This window comes from Bombus affinis, chromosome 6, assembly GCF_024516045.1.
Source record: "Bombus affinis isolate iyBomAffi1 chromosome 6, iyBomAffi1.2, whole genome shotgun sequence".
NCBI lineage: Eukaryota > Metazoa > Arthropoda > Insecta > Hymenoptera > Apidae > Bombus > Bombus affinis.
The window spans coordinates 7,658,180-7,672,591 of record NC_066349.1 but is presented as its reverse complement, the minus strand read 5'-3'; the positions used below and the strand labels follow the sequence as shown (position 1 = coordinate 7,672,591).

At 42.7% G+C, this 14,412-nt stretch overlaps 2 protein-coding genes across 3 annotated transcripts in view; one reads left to right on the top strand and one right to left on the bottom strand.

The window, feature by feature from the left end:
- The window catches only part of LOC126917944 (A-kinase anchor protein 17A), a 201,638-nt gene that overhangs the window by 55,278 nt on the left and 131,948 nt on the right, over positions 1-14,412 (top strand). The gene's annotated exons all lie outside the window — the stretch shown is intronic.
- The window catches only part of LOC126917951 (transcription factor Sox-19b-like), a 131,927-nt gene that overhangs the window by 61,198 nt on the left and 56,317 nt on the right, over positions 1-14,412 (bottom strand). The window contains exons 2-3 of one of the 2 annotated variants that reach the window (XM_050725435.1): positions 6,573-6,631; positions 4,721-4,845 (exon numbers count right to left, since the gene is read on the bottom strand). The gene's annotated coding sequence lies outside the window, so the exon portion shown is untranslated. The remainder of the gene's footprint in view (positions 1-4,720; positions 4,846-6,572; positions 6,632-14,412) is intronic. The other variant, XM_050725434.1, reaches the window with a different exon arrangement.

The window sequence follows — 14,412 nt, the reverse complement described above, 5'->3', positions numbered from 1 at the left end:
CTATCCATACGACTGGATACGCAGAAATTCCAAGTCTGCCGGTTTCTATGCGCGGCATCAGGCAAAAGCTTCGTGTCTGTTTCAAGCTCTGTCTCGCTCTCTTTCACACCCAGTCTCGTATAGCTTCGCGCTGACGTCGAATGCCTGCTGCACGAACGCTCCCTTATAATGCCAGCTTTATCCCGCGAACTCATAATTAGACCGCGGCTCCCTGAATATCTTTCCTATTCCTCGCAAAAGTTTCAACCCATTTCTATTTCCCACCCTTTACTCCGCCTCGTGTGCCCACCCAAGCGAGCTTATGTCTCTGTCTTTATTGCCCGTCTACGTCTACCTCACCCTCCTCCCACCGATGAGAGGGTTGATGCGATCTCTTACTCGTTTCAAACCAACCGAATGTCTCGAACGATTCATCGCTACGTTGACAACCGATGCACCGAAATTTCGTGTCCTTCGTATAAATTTGAAAATATTCTCGTGGATGTCCTTTTTTATTTTAGATGCCTATTATTTTGAGCAATGTTTGACATACGTACTTGGTAAGAAGATCGGATGGGATCGAAGAAGTTTTCAGAGGAATATTGGAATATCTGTATGATTTGGTAGGTGGCCTATCTATTTATGGGTTTGTGGGTTATCTAGAAATCAATGTAATTTCATCGTTGATCTCGACAAGTCTTGTCCATTGGGCCGTAGAACTCGATATTGACCCCACCAACGTATTATGCAATCTCATCTCTATTTTCCTCGCATTCCACGGAATCTCCATTCACATGATACTTTCCCACTAGTCGACCAACGTATCTAATTCGTTACAAAACTCGCAACGACGAAAATGGTGATAGGGATGACCATTAATTTCCCCATCCTATGCTCACGGATATTATCCACACGGTAAAGATCATCGTTGTAAATCTTCACTAGCGAAGATTTCACTACGTCGTACGTAAAATTATTAAAAGATCATCGTCCGGTGAAACATCCACAACCAAGCCACCCCTGGTAGAACTCGGCAGGGCAACACGAGCGCACCAGCGCGATTCGTTATCACCCTCGAATCAAGCATCGTGATGCAAAGTGACTATTCCCCATACAGCGTTCGATTTCCAAAGAAAAGCTTCCACCACCACCCTCTGCTTACATCACATCGGTCCATTTCGACCACGGACGTTATTTTTTCGTGGCATCTGGAAGCCCGAAGGGGGTGGTGATTGAAAAACGTGAGAAAGAAGGCGTACGTGGATGACTATTAATTTCGTAGTGGCACTTGGCCGTCGATGGTATGCATTAACGGACTGATTCGTACCTTCGGACATCGAACATCCGACGAATACTCAATACCTATAGATAGCCACTGCTAGAGAGGGAATAGAGCAGATAGAGTGGGTGGTTGCAGCGGATAGAAAAAGACGAGCAGCAAGGGTGAGCATGGCGTTTGCAAAGATTGATAGGACGGAATTCTGTTGGTGGATTCGTAATGGATAGCCCGTGTCCGAATTCACCGATACTCCGGACTCTCTATCGTTCCTCTCGCTCCTCCATTTCCCACCCCCTGTCTCTATCTTTTTCCCCGTGTACCCAATACCTTCTAATGGAATCCCCGATTGTACTCCTTATCAAAGGGGCCGGGTAGTGCCCCGCGCGATTCGAGGGTGCTGCTCCATTATTCCGTCGCGAGCTAGCTCTTTCCGACCAGATAACTTATTTTTTTCGACGACTGTGCGTACGCACGATTCCGCGAACCGAATCGGGGGATGTTTGAAATAGTTTGAGCCGCGTTGAGGCAGATTTTCTTTTTTGCCGGATTGATGCGGAGGAAGTAGCTCGAAATTGATGTATGTAGATATAGCGGTGAGCATATAAAGTTGCTTAGTCACTAATTTAACTAACTGTATCACGGAGAGCTTCATTTTTATTTCGTTTTTTTATAATATATTTATGATTATAATTATGAATGTGAATAGGTTGTATACACCTGTTTGAGGTTAAGAAGAGGTTAAGATCTACACAGATTCGGATATAGATAAATCTTGGTTGATATAACATAATGTACATATTACAACGTAATCTGTTATAATTGCGAGATACAGTTATTCCTACAATGAAATTTTGCAGTATTTTATTTAAGCAAAGTATGAAAGGATGACTTTTGAATTCTATTTTAGAATTTTCATCTTCCGCGTCCAACACGTATTCTTACACTACCAGTTAAACTCACACGCAACTCGCTTCTTCTCGCTTCTTCACCGAGGATCTTTCAAACGTGTCTACCATAAAGTTCACGCAATGATTTCTACCTGCGTTACATTTTCCCGGTGAACCGAAGCGGCCGAGGAGAAAGGAAAGCCGGCGGTACCAACGCCACGGCAATTAGACGGAGAATATATGTGTTTCGAACGGCCACACGGATAAATAGCCGAGCATGAGCTCGGAGACGTGAGCGATTCGCAACAGACGATACGTTCCGCGTCTGTTTTGCATAATACGAATCGTACGCGGGACATACACGCGCGGACAAGCGTCGTGGGCCTGAAATATCACGGCTCGACTGCTTTCAATGGGGACCCCGGCGCATAGTTTACGAGCCAGCACGTCGGTGATCTCGCTTTTTCGCCGGGACACCCGATAGAATATAGAGGAACGTTGCTTTGTCAGGGCCCTTTGGCTCGCGCGCCACTAAACTATTTCACTTTCAACTTTCGACGCGTTCGAGGGTTTACGGCCGTGTAGAGGCTGAGAAAGAACACCAGACTTCGTTGAAGGTGACTGGTATTATACGCCTTGGAACGCGAGGAAAACGTGGCAAACTTCTCACGTCTTCACTTCCGGAGAACTCGAGGCATCCGATCGTAGTTGTATGTTTTAGGTCGATGATTCTTCTAGAATTCCTTTCATCTAACTCAAAACTTGAACGGCGAAGGTTAAATTGATTGCGATTCACTCAGTTATTTATTACTTCGTGAGTTATATTTTTGAATTATCAAACTATAATACACGAACGATTTTATTTTTAAATCCGCGTTGCGTGAAATTTCAAAATATATCTTCGATATATCTTTCAGCCAAGAAAACGCGACCGTTGGCGTAAAATTCAAACACATATACAACTATAACCCAACGAAAAGAACGACGCGAACGTCGTAGCTAAAAAAAAACTCGGTATCCGTTAACCGGGTTTCGACAATAATCCCCGTACGCATCTGTCGTTTAACAGAAGCTTTTCCCAAATTTCCTTCGAAACGAAATCCAGCCGAAGGTCGGCCGCACGCGTGTATTCTCGCGAGGGTTAAAGGGTTCGACGTGGCGTCAGCCCTTTGGAATCGCGATCCATGCGCGGGACCCCTTCGTTTCCACGCAGAAAAGCCCCTTAACAACGGTCACTCGAAGACCAGGAGCAGGTGAAGAAATCGTTACCCCTTTTTTCCCGATCCGTGTGAAACTTTCAGCTTAGCTAACCCTTCTCGATACACGTTATTCTTTTTTTTTTCTTTCCGCAACCCCTTTAGTGTTTCGATCAAACAAAATCAGCTCGGTCGTTGGAAACGACGAAGAAAACCCGCTTCGTTAACTCGATCTTGGTCGAATGGGCTGACAGAAGGAATCCTGGCGAACGTTAAAACGCGACACGAGCGATAATGTATTCTTTTCTGTGCGTGGCTCCACGTTCTCGAGCGAGCAAGAAGGGAAGAGAAGGAATAGGAAGAAAAAGCGAACGCAGCCGGAGAAATGAACCGTTCGCGCTATTCACCCGCGAGAAAAGGCAGAAAATGAGAGACGTCGTGGAGGGAAAGGTGAACGGGGCCCGCATAAATATTCTCGCGTGGATGGAAGACGACAGGGGGGAGAGGCGGACGGCAGAGGAAAAAGGAGATCGAACACGAGGTGAAGCGGGAATTGCGAATGAGCGAACGAAAGAAGGTGGAAAGGAATTGTGCGACGATGGTGCGCACTCGGGTCGATTTTATTCGCGGGAGGCCCTCGTAGCCGCGGGCCGTTTTCGAACGATTAATTCGGTTTTATGGTCCGCTAAGAGTTACGACGGAAACCGTGTAAATCACACGGGAACACGAAGCCGCGTCCGACGCCCACGTGTGTCTGTATGGGATGCGCGTGGACACATACCTGCACCACACGCATACACGTTACACGTGTCCGGCCGTGCATAACATAACACTGGCAGTGCCGCGACCTGTCGAGACCGCAATAAATTCCACTTAGCCGTTTTTGCCGCGTTAGTGTTTCGACGTGCGCGCGCGTGCGCCTGACAACGCGGCGCCGCGAATTCGGTGATCGTCTTTGAACGTATTCCGTCTATCGAACGCGCAGAAAGTAGGCACGTGATTGAGGTTCGATACGAACGAGTTGCGTTTGCACGCGCCTATTTTTGGAAACACGCAGCGTTGCGGAAGAGACGCGATAATAATGGAAAAGTGTCAAAACGTGGAAGCTATTAGGTTTGGCGGAAGAAACATAACGTAGGTTCTTATCGATAACGTTGGTTATTACTAATTTCATCAGTTTGTGGCTTGTTATGAATCCTTTTTCACGTGCAATATGATATTAGGATCACAGACTATGACAAAATGAAAGAACTATGCAAAATGAAAGCACACGTCTGCATAAAATAGTGAACGCCATAGCGACAGAAGAATCGCTCCACGATTCCACGCACGATCCCACCTCCTACCACCACTGAACGTAACTTCATAACTCCACAAACCTGTCATTCACCATGCAAGGCCCCATTGAACGTCAAGAGAGTAGAACTCGTCAGAGGCATCTTCTAAACTTCTCATCGAGCATTCTCCCTCTTCTCTAAACCCTCTACATAGAACCCTCTGCTATCTAAGAAAGAAAAAAGAAAAAAGGAATAAAAACAGAGTCTAACGTCGGTCCATTTTCCGCGACGGAAGAACGGAAGAAATAATGTATGCTAGGGGCTCGCACCCAAGTGACAATGACGTCGGAGGAGAGGAAGAAAGAAAAAGAAGTAAAAAAATACACAGAGAAAGAGAGGGGTTCGATCCATTGACGAAGACTTTCGTCTGAAGGCAACGAGAAGAGAAGGTAGTCAGACCCAGGCATAATCGAACGTGGCAACCGTGCGGCGCGTTCGCTGCCACAGTAGATTAATGTTATTTCAATGGGGACTTCGGGGTATCGTCATAACTGACCCCGATTTGCATTAGAATCGGGGTGAAATCGCGAAGGGACGCGAGGCTGCGACGCGCCGCCTTTCAGAACGCGCCAAACCGTGTACGTGTTGTCCGAAACACATCCACCGGTGTCCGGTTTGAAGTTTTAAGTCCCCCCCCCCTCATCCTCACTCTACGAATCTCGTTTTCTTTCGTACGCTTTTCGCCAGGATTAAGATCCACCTCGTGCTATGCCATAGAGAAAAATTACTCGTTCGGAAGGGAAGATCGCGCAACCCCTTCGTAATGGTACTCCGGAGGACATTGTTTCCCTGTAACTGCTATTCAGGGCCAAGTGCTCGCGAAAGACTCCACAGCATCGATACAACCTGGTGAAGAAGTCGGTTGCCGACTTGGTTAACCGAACGTGTAAAGTGAGGATTAGACGAGTGAAGATGATATTATTTGTTGGTTCGCGAGCATTGATCTTTCACGATGAATGGAGGAAGAAGGAAGCGGAGGTTCGTGTTGGAACAGGTGGCCATTGTTGTGTACCACAGTTCACACCGTCCATAGACATTTGGATATTTTGATAGATTCGAGAATAACGATATAACGATATATATATATTGTCAAAGTGTGCAAGTTGACGGTAAATTAGTACTTAGCAACACGTGTCTTAGCAATATAGTTTAGTACATACTCTTCTATGGAATCATCAGGCTATAAATGTGGATCATCTATTAGAAAACATAACAATAATATATTTCATTGTTTTTTATGTAAATATCACTGGTTGTTCTATTAACGTTAGAAATATTCTCGCTTTATTTCGTTTGAGTAGTAAGGTGATTAGTCTGATGAAAAGGGTTCTTACTATTAGGTTTAAAAGAGAATTTTATGGTGTTGTGGGATGAGATGGGATGTAGGCAACTGAATGGGATTGATAATATAACTAACGTGTCTAAAATGAGATTTAATCGGCGGAGATTTTATGGTTTCTGTGAATCGACGGAAGCGACTAATTTCGAATATCGATTCGGTCGTAAAACGTTGAAAACATGTTGTAAAATGCTTTCAGCTAACGAAGGAGATAAGCGTCTAATGCGGCGCTGTCTGCTGGAAGCCTTTGGAGATAAGACAGCTTTTACGTCTAGTCTAACAAATCAATTCTCAGGGAAATGGAAAGTGGATAATAAAGACAACATGTGAAGATATATTTCCAAACGTGTTAACGACGTAGAAGAATTTTTAAAAGAGCTATAATTTTGCGGTAAATACGAAATTTCATTTTTTCTTCTCAACGGAAAATAATTATACCAGGACTAGTGCTCATAGCAACGATAATAAATATAAATTAAAGTTACAATTTAGATTAATTAATCACTTGAATAAAATGACTTAGGACTAAAGTTAAAGTTGTTTGAAGTAAATTACCTTTGAGCCGTCGACGCGATATCAACTCCTGGTATGAATTCATCAAAGTCAGATTGTACCTGTAACAGATATTAAAGTGAATTTAAATTTCGGTATACTGTCACAATGATGAGTAGCTAAGATTGATTTAGGTAACTTTCAAATCGACTTTAAAACGAAAAATTAAGAAGAAACTAATTTTTCAATTTTTCGAACGTTCACTAAAACCAATAACCATCACCAGCTGCCTAAACATCTCGCACACCTTCAAATAAAAAGGAAAGAATCTATTAAACGAATATCTTACAAGCATACCCCCTATGTAAATTTTCTATTTTCTCTTTCAACTAACGTTTCATCAATGTGGCAGAAAAAACGAGGTACAAAGAACATCGTCGACGAAGCACGGGACGCGGCATCCATAACGGAAATGACTGGTAGAAACATGTCATTATCCGGCTAAGTTCCAGCAAATTGGAAACAGCAGTGTACAAGGAGGGTGAACGATTTGCAGGAGCGTCGCTGGTGCTCGATGGCCCGGAACCTCGCATCATTAATATCCGGAAAATCATGTCCGGTGGTCCGTCGTCGGCCTCGGAAAGCAGCTACGTTGCTCTCAGTGGCCGAAGACGCATCTCATTTTTCATCGTCGACCGAGAAAATGCTAGGCGACAATGACGTCTCGTTAATTCACGTTACGCGGAATGGAATAATGTCGACGGAATAGTGTCGACGACCGTCTAGCTGGAATCTCATTATCGATAGTGCCGCTTATTACGTGTCTCCGAACGCCTTTCAATCATCGTGAAATTGCATCCTCGGAAACTGTTACGATTCCTTTGGTCGAGTCGTCGCCGACCATTCTTCGTCAATTTATATGAAGAAAAGAGCAAAGTGTATTTGGTATATTTGACAGAATTGTAGCGGGATGAATTTTCATGGTGAATGTGGGACTAGTTTTTAAATCCTTAATCCTATCAACGGAGAGAAATAAAATTTGTTGAAATATTATAAGAAGATATTTCTCATATTTTCGAAACAAGAAAATAAATTATCCAAAAAAGTATATCTATTCATCAGAGAAGTATACGTGATTACTTGCTTCTCTAGTGAAATATATCTATTATTAAGAATACCAAAAGGAATAAAGAAATACACATTTGTCACTAAATCCAACCGGGCTTCCAGCTTTTCATACAATCCTTATCCACAGAAAACCGATTTCCTAAAAAATTAAACAAACTTTGGCCCCTCACGGACGAGCCCGAGTCAATCAGGATGAATTATTCGAAGCATTCTAAAGGCACGAAGACCCTTACACGTATCTCTGTCTCTCTTTACTTTTCTTTCTCTATAAACGTATCTGTACGCTTTTCTCTAAGTGTGTATGTAGGTACTGTACGATTGTGTACGTGTGTGTCAGAGAGTTTAACGCTCGGCGCACGGGTCATACAATGCCGTGTATGGACACTATGGGTATTGTGCGAAGCGAGAGCGAATGAATATGCGCGCACGATGCATCAAAGAGTTAAGACTCAATGGCGGACCACACAGACCCCGGAATTGAGAGGACAGTCGGCTTAACGGTTAACGTATTATTATACGGATGCACGTTATAGCCGGCCATCGGAACGGTTATCATTGTCTATGATCCTTTTCCGTGGTAAAGAGAGGCCGGACGCGTACCTGACCTTTGCTCCTGAGGGGAATGCTTCAAGATACCAACCGCGTGATTCGATAATTAAACCGTGCTACCATCTGTTTGAAACGCATTGTGCCACTCGAAAGTGCGAGTTTCGAGCTTTATTGTCTCTTTTCAACGATTCCCCCGCGCGAAAGGGGTGATCGTACGAATTTCTTTGGAAATAGAGAAATATCGTTTCTCTTTGTGTGTCGCGCTTCTGAAGAAGTTGATAGATTAGTTATTTTTATACTTTATTTGTGTACAGTGGCTCACAAAAGTATTTAGACGTTTGTACCATTTGACACCTTTCATGAATATATTATGAGCGTTGTACGGAACATTTTGAAATTTCATTGTAACGTCTAATGACACTTGACTGTCATCTGATCATATCGGTAGATTTTGAAACTAAACTAAACAGATCACAGAGATATTTAAACAATCAAATATCTATTATCAACGAGCATTAATATTCAATAAGATCATATGTAACGTCTATCATCTGCTTAAGATTGTTATTGATACTGTATACTAATTGTTTACTAAATATAGATTTGCAATAAATATCTCTATAAGAATATAATTCCTATATACATTTCCGGATCGATTTCAAATTTTACCAATGTGACCATATCGATCAATTGTTATTATAATGCATGAAAAATGCTTTATATAACACGCGCAATAGATAAAATTGTCTACAAGTGTCCAGATACTTTCACGAGCTGCTGTACTTTGATATTATTTTGTATTAATTCCACAATGGTCGGTGCTTATCTTTAAGTCCATTCAGAAAGCATTACACGTCCGTTCCTGTGTATAGGAATATTGTTCTATAGGAGTTTCTGTGTACTGGTTGCGCTACGTTATCTATCTATGGAGAAGGAATTAGATTGGAGCGAATTAAGTCGATAATACCGTTTCGCGATATTCATGTTTCTCTGAATAGGATATTCGATATTATATATTTAAAAAAATATGTATAAATAAACGAAGTAGGCCGCTGTGTTTCTGCACGTGTGTTTCCTCGTTACACAGGACGTTTATACTAAAAGGAAGAGAGGAGACACAAAATATTTTTCTATCCATTTATTGACTTCTTAAAATGCTTGCACGAGTTGGTTCGACCACTTCGATGATCCTGCTCGTTACATTCTTACCTCAATACCTTTTTCCTCTGATTCTTCGTATATGTTCGATCGAAGAAAGGGAATGTTTACGTAGTCTGGCGCAGGACATCGAGTCCCGCTTTATCGTTTTCTTTTACCATTCTCGGCCGTCGAGGGTGGAACACTGTTATTATAATGGCATCAAGAGGGACGAGCAACAACAGAGTGACCGGTAGCTCACTGATTCCTCTGTCGAACTGTCGGAATTGTATGGTTTAACCCACCATAGATCCGAACAAGTTGACTGTAGTATATACAGGAAACGAGACCCAAGTTTTGAGTATATTATCCCTTTAATTCATTGTAGCATTTACCTTAATGCTTCGATACATATATCTACACCATTTATATTAAATTTTTTAAATTTTTTCAATATTTACATTAATCGGCTCGACTTTCCCTGTACGTTATGTTACTAGTTCATCGTAATATTTATTTAAAAATTTTTTGCTCCATTACTATATATCACAATATTCGTTATATATTCTTTTTCACAAATTTCATAATTTCTCTATAAATTTTCAACAATTATATTGATCCTTACATTAATCGACTCAAGCTTTGCTTAAAAATTGTCTACTATCTGAATCATTCTTCCACAATATCCATCCAATTCAAATTTTTGACACAAGTATGCATCTATCTCTCTATTAACCGCGACATTTATTTTAACTACACCTACTTCACGTATTAATCAAAAGTTCCACTAAGAACCTTCTCTATAAATTAACAAAAGAATATTCCTGCTACCCTCCTCTTAATACCTGTATCGCTTCTGCTCAATCAAAAAGAAAGAAATAGGTGAGGCAACGAATCTTATCGCGAGGATTCATCAAGGATTTTCCAAATTGAGTTTTCCAGCTGGTTAAACAATCTCGATATCAAGCTCGACAGTGCGTACGACTCGGTACACAAGGTTGCATGGGAGCCAGAGGGTTGGAAGGGCCGCGAGAGCTCGGCCAGCCCTCCGTGGCCGTGGCCCAGCAGGGGAACGCAGGCACCAGGCTGTCTGCCTCGAAACACGGTCCAGCCGTAACCATCTCTGGGCGTTCACGTGTCCGTGGACACCCATATACACCCATCGTGAAGAGAGGTGAGAGTGGAGGCACCTACCTCGACGAGCGTCGACGGTCTGCGTGCCGGTGTAAAAATAGAAAAGCCAACGCGGGAACCCGTCCAACTACATATTACTTCGGACATCGGAATGCACAGCCCTGTGACCGGTGCACGTAGGAACGCGCGTGTGTTTTACGCCCTCCTGCTCGACCATGGTCCACCTTCAGAATGTTTCTTTTTACTCTTTGTATCTTTATATTATTATTTTTTCTTACGTTCTCTTCTCTGTCATATACGACATGAATAGCGGATGAGAGAAAGAGGAGGATTGTAACGAAAGCAAAACGGTAGCGATTGATTCGTATTTGGGCCTGGGATCATGGTGGGCGAACAAGTGGAACGCGGGATTAGGCGACCAGCTAAGTGGATTCGAGGCGCGTTGAGGGTTTTCGCTTGGCGGGATTTTCGACGGTTTCTTGGAAGGGTTACCGAGGACTCGGGTGTTAAATTGATAGAGTTTGATTATTTGAATCAAGGTATATCGCATCGTATTAATTTCGGACCAATCTGTGATTTGGCATAATTATTTCTTGCGCTGATTTCATCGATAAGAAAGAGCAAGAAAATAAAAAATCTTAGATATTTGTAAATTAATACATAGTAAGATTATTTTTTCTTGTCGAAGGCGGAGTTATAATTTCGCAAAGTTTCAACATTGTATGATAAAAATGTTCATGGTGTAAAGGATTAAATACATCGTAAAACGTAAAAAAGTGGAACCAAATCCGAACTAACGATTTTTAATCAGCCAACGCGAGAACTATTGGCAATATCAATACCCATCGAGCGCTCCTTGGACCGAAGATCTTTATTCAGTTCTGTAGAGTCTGTCGGCGAATAACGAGAGAAGAGAGCCGCATGGGGACGAGGGTCAGACCGTTTCAGAGCTTAGAGGGCCAAGAGCGAACTCTATTTTCATCTTCATTTGGCGGACGTGGCGTACGTTTCAAAAATTGCCGACCAGGGCCATAAATGGCGCAGTAAAAATCGGGTCCGCGCATTCGCCGCGGCTTAATGGCTGATTCAGCAGGATCTCGTTTGTCGTCCATTATGGACGCGAGCCGATCGACAGTATTTTTCGGGGTAGCATTGTATGGAATTCTTCACGCCTGCCAATCGGCCTCGCCGATGGGCCTTGAGTCGCATGCACGCGTAACATCCGCGAACCTAACCGTAATCCTAAACCGAGACTCGAAGAAAGAGGACGAAGAAAGATGGAGAAAGAAAAGAAATAAACTGTATCGTTGCACGAGGGATGCGCCGATTATACGGCTCCCGAGAAGAAGAAAAGCGAGTGGAACCGTATCTTTGGTATTCAAGCGAGCTGCTCGAGCGCGAGATATTAGATGTTTTGGAAACATAACGTGGAAGGGTGAGAGCGGGAAGTTACCTTTCTGATCCTCCGCTTGTCTATGGACCAGTCTACTTCGATGATCCCGGGGGATGAAAAAAGAAAAGAAGATTCGAGATATGTATATACATCGAAAGATCACGCGTGAGCGAAGCCTAAAGTGAGCCCCATCGTAGATCGCCATCTGGCTCCTGGTCTAGAAGGAACCACGCTTCGATAGTCGCGATATTCTTGCGAACTATCCTCCTGAAGAATCCTAGCTTTTCTCTGCTGTCCGGCAAAAAACGCTGATCTCTTTGTAGCCGGATTTGTAATTAAAATCTAACCTGATCTTCCTATTCTTCCGTCTCCTTTCTTCCTTTTTTCCGATGTATCTAGATCCAAGTGGATCCTCGGGGTCAGTTGCTGGATTGTGAACCACGATTATAGTGACCCCTCGGGTCTCTTCAGGTACTTGAAGCACTCGATGAGTTTTTTGATACACTCGAGGACTATCTCGAGTAGCAAATTTGCATCTTTCGTTCTTAGAAGAATATTAGGGCGATATATACTATATAAATTTTTTAAAAGAATATTAGGGTGATACATATTATATAGATCTTTTAAAAGAATATTAGGGCGATCTAACAATAACTCATATACAAAAGTATAAAATTACAAAAAAAGTGCAAGAAGGCATAAATCTGACAAGATAAAGACTCAACATCCGAGTACCCTAAATCTATCTACGATCAAAGATCATAGAAGCCATTAGGTATTATTTTCATCTTAGACGTCGAAATTCTCACGGTGGCCAGGACGAAATATCCTTCACTAGGATATGATAGGATTATCTCAGTCGAATTAATTCGCTACATTCGATTGTGAACAATTTTTATACGAGCTACATTTGTTAGTTTACATTTGTTGTTACGAGTTACAGTTGGACAGGATCGTTTGAAAAGTTTGCTCGTTTTTTCATATTTTTTCTTATTGGATCCTAAATTGCACGATATTTTCCTGTTCTTTCGTTGTTACGTTACAAAATAACAATGTCTCATAGAACACAACAAATTTGATCATTCGGTGCAAACTTTAAGATGGAGTTGTAAGACGGTGAAGCTTAACTGACCTAAATAACTCTACTATATCATAAGAAGCCATATTCTGGAGGAAGTATAATATTTAATAGGTTCATGGACTAGTTTGATTCACAAATAGGAGGATCGGGAGGCGCGATGGAAGCGCCGTAGGTAGCTGATGAGCCGGTACAATGTATCGGGTAGATGTTATCTGGCTTTGATCGTAGGAAGGGTACATCTAACCCCTTCCTCGAGTCTGGTAACGAGCCAAACAACCCCTCGTCCGTGTCCTTTTCCATTCCAATCAGTTTCAAAAGGAAGTATACGCGGTTGCAAGCGGCCCTCCTTTGGTTTCCAAGCGTTGCCACTCTCGTGGGATCTATGGTCCACTGGCCTCGATCTCGCCTCTTCCTCTTCATCTTCTCTTTTTTTACGAAGCCCTTCTGATTCAAGAAAGTATCATGTATCGATGGCAAAAAATGGCGTATTCATATACAGATTGTTACATCGAGGATGTGTCCTCTTCACGTGCACCACGGACGCTTCTTCGTCGTTCGAGCGTTTGCACCGTTCGGAAACTCTCGCGCGGCGGCTCGAGCGTGAAAGCGTTGCTAGGCGAGCGTAGGACGCTCGAAAGGATTAACGGCCCAGGGACCAGCTAATAACGAACTCGAGAGCCACGTATCTTCTGGATGGTGGAGCTTCTTCCGTTCGAGCGTAAATGGGTGTACTTTATGGGATGTGCAAGTGGTTGCGCGAGATTTCGAGTGGGGTCATTGAATTTGGGACCGATTGATTTTAAATACATACGTAGCTATATAACCCTTATACCCCATTTTCACGCCTTTGGAAATTAGAATTTTCTATAGATGCTATGGAAATTGAATTGTAGACCTCGCGAAGTTTGGAAATTAAAATTCTATATGGGTAGAGTAAAAAATTCTGGCCTAACTATCTTTTGGAAGGAGGGCAAGTTTGTAAAGGTTTCGAATATAGACCTTGTTAAAAAAATTATTAATTGAAATTTCATATAAGAATTCTAGAAATTGAAACATGATCCAGCTGCAAAGTACCCGAGACTTTCGATCGGCTTGAAAATCATCGCGAAACGTTAGATCATCGCACTAGCGATCTCAACGTTCATTGGGTTAGAATAATCCTAAAAAATAAGAGACTAGAGCGCGACGAACGTTGTGGAGATTTCTTTCTGGGCTCTTCGATCGGATGAGATGAGATCGCGATACTGTCTTCCTTAGACGAGAAACCAGCCATTGTCTGGCTTATCTTACGAAGGTGTCCCACACGAGTGAAATCATCCACGAAACAAAAGGGGCGACAGGGTGTCAGGAATGGTGGAGATCGTTCAGAGAGAAGGTAGAGAGAGAGGGAGAGAGAGAAGGAGAATAAAGGGAGAAGGTTAGAGACAGTCAAGGCACAATGCCAGGTATCCACGGGGACGTGGCATAAATATATAATACAT